Here is a 7,419-nt window from a genome sequence, read left to right as displayed (position 1 = left end):
GCTGTTTTTGGAGCAGGTGGAGTCCCCATTTTTCACTGGTGGACCTCTCCACCAAGATGTGGCATGAAATCCTGCAAACCTGGACAGGCTGAGCTGAGCTCAACAAGTCCAGCACTGTCAGAGATTGCTATGATGGCTCCTCACCCCTGAGCCAGCAGAGGTTTGGTGGCAGCTTTGCTGTAATCACACCAGCTGAGGGTCTGCTCTGAATTACAGCACTTGGCTACAGCCCCTTTTTCCACCAGTGAGCTTGGAAGTGCTCCTGCTTCGCCATCCAAAATGCACATTTTTGCCGGGAGAAAACTCTTCACAAAGGACTCCATGAAGTCCTGCAGCCCCATTGCTCTGGGCTGCAGGGATTGCCCTTAATGCCTCACCCCACAGAGACCTGGGCTGCCTCCAGGAACGAGGTGAACCAAAGCAGACTCGCAGGAAAAGCACAAGGCAAGTCTTATTGAGCTTTTCCAATGAAAAACAGAAAAAAAAAATGAAGCAGGAAAGGAAAAAAAAATAATCTAAACTTTTGTAAAGAGTTTAAATACACCAAGCCAGCAGTGTGAGAGGAAGCCCTGAACTTTAAGAGCTCTGGACCTCTCAGGTCTCTTTACCCTGAGGTCCTGCAGGAGAGCAGCACACCTGGCCCCAGCTTGGGGGGGTTTTGGACACCATTGGAGCAGGTCTGACCCACTGTGCTGGAGGGCAACAGCCACTCCTGTCATCTTGGAAAAATCTGAGGAGAAAAAGGAGTTCTTGCTCTGGAGGGATGAGTTCAGGATGGCTTTGCTGGAAAAAGGGATTGGTGGTGATAAATCAGCTCTTAGTCTTTCACAGGGGGTTATGCTGCAGGCTGGTCCTAAGGCAAAAGGCTCTGGCTGTGCACAGATGTTTCCATCCCTCCTTCCATCCCATCTGAGCAAACAACCCCTCCTGGAGGCGCAGAGGGCCAGAGGGAGGGGCAGCACAGGGTTTACCAGGGCTGGTGCTGAGCTCAGAGGGGCTCTGGGCCAGGCTCTGCTCAGCTGCTGGAATTCACCATCGCCCCATCAGTGTCAGGGGCACAGCCTGGACCAGGCCAGCCCTGGGGGTTGCAGCTCCCGAGGCCCTGCTTGGGCACCAGCGCTGAGCTCTGGATTTCTGGAGCTGGGAATTCTGCACCTGGTTTTGTGCTCTCACTTCCGTGCTGAGTTTTGGAGTGATGACACCTTAAACCAGATGCTGCCATCTGGGAAGGACCGTGGCATACACTGGATTTGATAAAAATTTTTCCAGGCAAACATCCTTGCTCTACTAGGTTTCTCTAAAACTGAAGATTTCTGCAAATTATCTCCCCCTGCAAGTGTTTGAAGTGTACATGTCTTTGGGGAAGTAAGAACAAAATACTTTCCTCCAGGCTGATGTTAAACTGTTTTGTCTGAGTTGCCTCAAGTGGAGCTTTTGGGGTAAAAATTGTCACCTGAAATGTTTCTGGCAGAAAAATCAGAACAGATTTAGTCAAAGTATTTTGCAAATCCGCATTGAATTGTGACAATGAACAAAGGAACCTCTGCACAACACCTGGTGTTCTGCCTTTCAACAGCCTTAAATTGAAATGAGTCTTAATTCAAAGAACTTCTTTTTTTAGACACTTAATTCCCTTTCACTCAAAACACACACTTTTATTAAAGGAAAAAAAAATCTCAGCCTAAAGAATAGATTTTATTCCTGTCAAAATGCTTTTTTCCTGATTATTTGTATTTTCTGCAGCTGAATGAGAACTCAGGTGTTTGTGTGCCCCAAGGGAGATGCTGAGAACCACGATGTCCTCAAGGAAGGTTGTATAATTTTTCCTCTGTGGCTTCTTGGTTGCCACCCCTAGCCTTGGTGGCTGTCCCCCAGCTCCCCCAGCAGTGTGGGCAGAGGTGGGTTGATGCTTGCTGTGCCAAAACGAGTTGTTTTGACACAGCCAAATGGAAATTGCACGGGATTCTGGTTCTCCCGTTGTTGTTTCTTTTTCTTTCTTTTTTTTTTTTTTTCCTTATGTGTTTTGAATTTTTCATCCTCATTTGGGACGACCAAATGTAAAAACAGCAGTTTGGGGTTTTTATCTGCTCCTGTCTCTCTGCGAGCCACTGTGAGGCTGCTCTGGTTTGCTCCCGGCGTCACCCACGCTCGGCAGATCGGGAGCTCTTTGCTCTGCTCCGCGGCAGTGACGGCATCGCTGATCCCGGGAGGGCTTTTCCACACAGCCTGGAAATCACCTGCTCTTCCCTCATTTATGGAAGGCAGATGCTCTGCAAGATTCTTCCAGCCCAGGGCTGGCAGCTCAGCCTGCCTGGGGCTGCCCCACTGGCACCTGCTCCGCCCTCAGCTGCCACACCTGGAAATGGGGGAAAGCATTGCCCGAGCAAACCCCACTGCAAGGCTAGCAGGGGAAGGGGATGAAGCCCTGGACACATCTTCCTCACGTGGCTTGAACTGGTCTGTCTCCATGGCAGGGGGGGCACAAACACAGGCTGAGCAAGTGGGGCTGTCCAGCCTGCAGAAGAGAAGGTTGTGTGGAGACCTCAGAGCCCCTTCCAGGATCTGAAGGGGCGTCTGGGAAGCTGGAGAGGAACTGTTCATCAGGAACTGGAGTGACAGGACAGGGGGAATGGGTTCAGACTGACAGGGGAAGTTTAGGTGAGAAATTCTTCCCTGTGAGGGTGGGGAGGCCCTGGCGCAAGGTGCCCAGTGCAGCTGTGGCTGCCCCAGGATCCCTGGAAGTGTCCAAGGTCAGGCTGGATGGGGCTTGGCGCAGCCTGGGATAGTGGAAGGTGACCCTGCCCATGGCTGGATGGACTTTAAGGTCCCTCCCAACCCCAAACCACTCCTGGATTCTGTGATTCTATGAAAGTCTCCAGCTCCCTGCCAAAGGCAGCCAACTCATTTCTTCCAAAAACCTTCCTACACGGTTACCTCTGGCCCCAGTCAAACGCTGATGCTTGAAAAGGCCACACAGCAGCGTCACATTCCCCAAATTCGTTTCTATTCCAGCTGGGAGCAGGTAGCTGTGGGCAGGGAGCTGCCTGACCTGGATTTCCACTCTCCCTTGACTGGGGAGTTTTGCTCTGCTGATGCCTAATTACATCCAGGCCAGCGTTATTGGTGGAGCTGGGCTCCAATCTCAGCTTCTAAATAAAGCTGTTTGCGTGGTGTAGGGGAAGAGGAGTGAGTGGCCACAGCCCCTTTAACGCCGCATCGGGAGGTAATGAGTCCGAGAGGAATCCTGCATTCCGAGGGCTGCTTGGCAGAGTGGACCTGCTTGTAATAGTGGTTTATCGAGCTGCATTTTTCCCTCCTCTTTTTAAAGTTACTAAATATTTTATGAACATCTGTAGGGCAAAACATTTGCTTCCCTCTCCACACCAGCCCTCGATAACTCACTCAGCTTTTATTGCGCATTAAATTCTTTATGGGTGTAATTGTGGAACCTTCAGAGGTGCTTCCAGGGCACTCTTTGTCAGTGTCCCCTCCACGGGGTTACAGCCAGCACCGGGATGAGTGGCTCAGTGTTGTGCCTCTCTCTTTGTGTTGCAGGTGGCGATGATGGGACCCAATTCAGTGCAAATGCAGCCAAATCCCTGCTCTGGGGCATTGCTGGGCTGGATCCTGCCCCGCCTGCGAGGAGGCAGCGAGAAGCAGGGAAGGACGTGGTGGTTGCTGGATGTGAGCGCTGTGTGCTCGGGAAAGGTTTCCTTTGGAGGGGCAGCATTACCGGGAGTGATGGATGTGTGCAGCAACGAGTCCTGACACTTCTGCGACTGCCAGAGCCAGGGGAGAGCCGTGCTGGGGTGCCTGGGGTGCCTCTGCTTCCTCCTGAACAAGTCCAAAACTGGCAGTGATGTAGAAGGGAGGGAGACAGGGAATTCTGGCTGTGACCCCTGTGTCTGTGGGGTAATTTTGGCACTCCACAGGGAGCCCTGGGTTCTCGGCTTCACCTTTGAGGTGTTTATAATGCACTGCATTCTGCTCTGAGATTCCAGGTGAGGGAATAGGCTTGCGACGGAGAAATGGACCAGGACAAATGGAAATGCCAACATCTGCCTTTAATTCTGGATGATAACTTGTTTGATTGTTCACGTCTCTCTGATTTCCCTTTCCAGCTTCAGGGATACACAGCAGGAGGGAGCAGCCAGGGAAAGAGGAGCTTCAAGGGAATGCTGAGAGAACATGGCAGAGTGCAGAATAGTTTTAAAAATATATAAACAAAGGAATTCACACTGGAAATGTCATCCTAGGAGCTTCTGCCCTTCTGTCCAATCCTGAGAGTGACGTGGAGCAAACCCCGCTGCTTCCACAGAGACCCTGCTGGGAAAGGGGAGTCACAAAAAGACCTGAGCCTGCAGGGAAAGCTCTGGGCCCCAACTTATGGTCTTTGCCTTCTCGTGGGTGCTGTAGCCCAAGTTTGGCACTGGGAATTTGGTGTGGAAGAATGTGTGAGCAGAGCTGGGAAAGCCAATTTTCTGAGAGGGACCCTGGCTGCTTCTTGTATCTGGCAAAACCTCCCGCAGCACCTCAGGGGAGAAACAAGCTTGAAATCTTAATTAAAAAGCAGAAAGCAGGGTTTCATGCTAGGCTGATATTGTGACTCTCTTCCCTTTATGGACAATTCTTATGCAAGCTCCTACTGTGTCTGTGGAATTGCTAATTTAAAGGAAGTTACAGATCTGTGCAGTGCAGGGCCTGTGTCAGCAGTGTTTAACATAGGGAGATCGAGGTGTGTGCTGATCCATTTCGTTGTTAGGAACTTTCTTTTTTATTTCTTGCAATGCTTCCTTTCTTGTCATCCACTCCAGAAAACACCAGAAGGAACATTGCCACCACCTGGGGTGCATGGAGAGAGCGTACCAATAAACTAAAGTGTCACCATTCAGCACTAAAACTCTGTTCATGGCCAAACCGTGCCAGGGCCTGCATCAGCAGGGGACATCACGTGTGGGCTTCCCAGTCCTCAGTTCCCCTCTGGAGATTTTCATGGGGAACAGCACAGAGTTCTTTCATGAGCGTCTCTGACCATGGAGGCTGAAAACAGGATTTGAGAGACCTGTGGTTTATGTTTTACTTGATCGTGGCCTGATGGAAATTTTGGAAAGCCAGTCTGACATTATCTAATCGGAGCCAGTCAATATCCAGCTCCATCCCACCTCCAGCTGAAAATGAACCAAGGATATGGGCCTCTGGAGGGGGTTGGCTTTCTCTTCATGCCTGATTAGGGAAGTACAAGCTCATCTCTTGAGGCACAACTTTGAAAAATGTAATTTAATTCCTTTTGATTCTCCATCTTTTTAAGAAAATAATTTCTTCTGTCCTGTTAGATCAGGAACCTGATAGTGATGGGAAAAGTTATAAAGTCTGAAAATACAAACCTTTGGGATGGTCCTAATAGGAGCACCTTTACTCAGAATTAGGGAGGTTTTTGGGACAGGCTGTACCTTATGGAGATAGATACTCCAGGGAGATCCACTTGGGTGTCCCTTGGGCACCTGGGTCCTGCCCCACACCAGATTTTGGCCAGGCATGACTTGCATTTCCTGGCAGAGATTTAAGAAAGATGAGAGTCCCGACTGGTGCCAGCAACAGATGAAATCCCTTATGAAACAGATGAGATGCCCTTATAAAGGAAGGACATTCAGACAATGCCTGATCCAATTGAGAAACTCATGGCAGGGCCAGGGGAAACCAAACAGGGATGGGTTTGGAAAGTCGTTAGAGAAATGTGGCCAGCAAAGGGTCATCAAGGGCTTTTAAACACAGGGTACTCACAGCTCCATCTGGCTCAGGAAGCCCCCAAGCTGCAGATGGCCAGAACTGGGAATGGTTTATGGCCTGTCCTGTTCCTGTTCCTGTTCCAATCCAGGAGATTGGCCTCAATGGACTTTTGATTTGATTCAGGAAGCTCTTCTTATACCCTTATCACAAATGCCCACTGAAAAATGAGAAGAGATTGATCAAAATGGGAGCTGGGAGGAAATTCAGGTTGGATCTGACTTTGTTGCTAGCCCTTTGCAGGAAGGCGAGGTTTGGACACAATTTGGGTCTTTTCCCTTGTCCCATAGAGATTCAAACTCTATCCCTGTGACACAGCTGGGAGGACACAGCACAGGAGTTTGCAGGGAGTGCAGATCAGGGCATGGAGGCAAAATCTCCTCCCTTCAGCTCGTGGGGGACAGTGTTGGGGGGTTTTCTCTGGGAGCTGCTGCTGACAGGGGTCTGGGAGAGCTGGAGCATCTCCAGGCTGCCCAGAGAGTGAAAGGACGGCCATGGGCTGGTGCTGGTGCTCAGTACAGCTGCTCCCAGACAGAGCAGGCCAGCGAGGAGCTGTTGATGGATGACTCCATCATCTCACTGAAGTGAGGTTTGCGTCTGCCTTAGGGCACGGCTGTAAATGAGCCCCTAATGGATTCTGCTCCTAAAACTTCCCTGTAATACAGAAATAGCTGCATCCCCAGACATGGGAAAGGGGGGCAGAGATGGATACACAGAGGGAAGCGATGCTGGAGCCCTGCAGTCATTAACAGGGCAAGAAAACCCCTCTTGAAGCAGCCAGGGCAATGCTGAGACTGGTGAGACACTGGGAAATGGGAGATGTGGCCACCCCCTCCCTCACCCCCAAACTCTGCTTTGCTGCCATGGCTGCTGCTGTAATAAACACCCCTGAGGTATCAGTACCTTCCGGATCTCACCCCAAAGGACCACCACTCTTGGGATCAGCAATGCACCTTCCCCTGCCTCTGCCACCCTCCCCTCCTTCCCTGCACCTCAGCACCCTGGTTCGGCTCAGATACGGGATGGGAACAGGCAGTGGCCATGGCACGTGGGAGACCATGTCCTTTTCCAGCCATGACTGTGCTGCCAGTGCTTCCTCCTGCACATCCACCTCTGCATCCCTCCCTGCTCCCCTGCTGGGTTAAACAGAGGCAGACATGGATCCACTGCTTCTCTGGCTCAGCATGGGAGGACTGGAAATGCTGAACAGCTCTGCACCACCCCTGTGTCTGCAAATGAACAAACAAACAAGCAAAGACATGGCATCTGCTCCATGGGGATTTCAGCACCTCAAAGCTGTCCTTGATTCTGGAGCTCTGGGATGAACAGAGCTGATCCTGACCATGCAAAGGACCCAGGTTTAGAGACACCATTAGACTTGGAGGAGGTTGCAGGAGAAGGTAGGAGGTGCTGGGTGGCACCTGGGCTAGTGGGAGGTGGACTTGGATGGTCTATAAAGGTCTCTTCCAACTCAAATCATTCTTGCGTTCTGTGATTCTCCCTTACTCTGGGAATGCTGTGGAGCAAAAACCCCAACTCTGTTCAAGTCAAGAAGGAGAGAAATCCAGGAGCTGATTGCAAACCTGGTCTGGGCCAGAGGAGGGGACCCTGTGCTACAGCAGCTCTGGAGTTGCT

Source organism: Chamaea fasciata, unplaced genomic scaffold (genome assembly GCF_029207755.1).
Source record: "Chamaea fasciata isolate MVZ Bird 193981 ecotype frontalis unplaced genomic scaffold, bChaFas1.0.hap1 SCAF_26, whole genome shotgun sequence".
Taxonomy (NCBI): domain Eukaryota; kingdom Metazoa; phylum Chordata; class Aves; order Passeriformes; family Sylviidae; genus Chamaea; species Chamaea fasciata.
Note: the sequence above shows the minus strand (reverse complement) of the source record.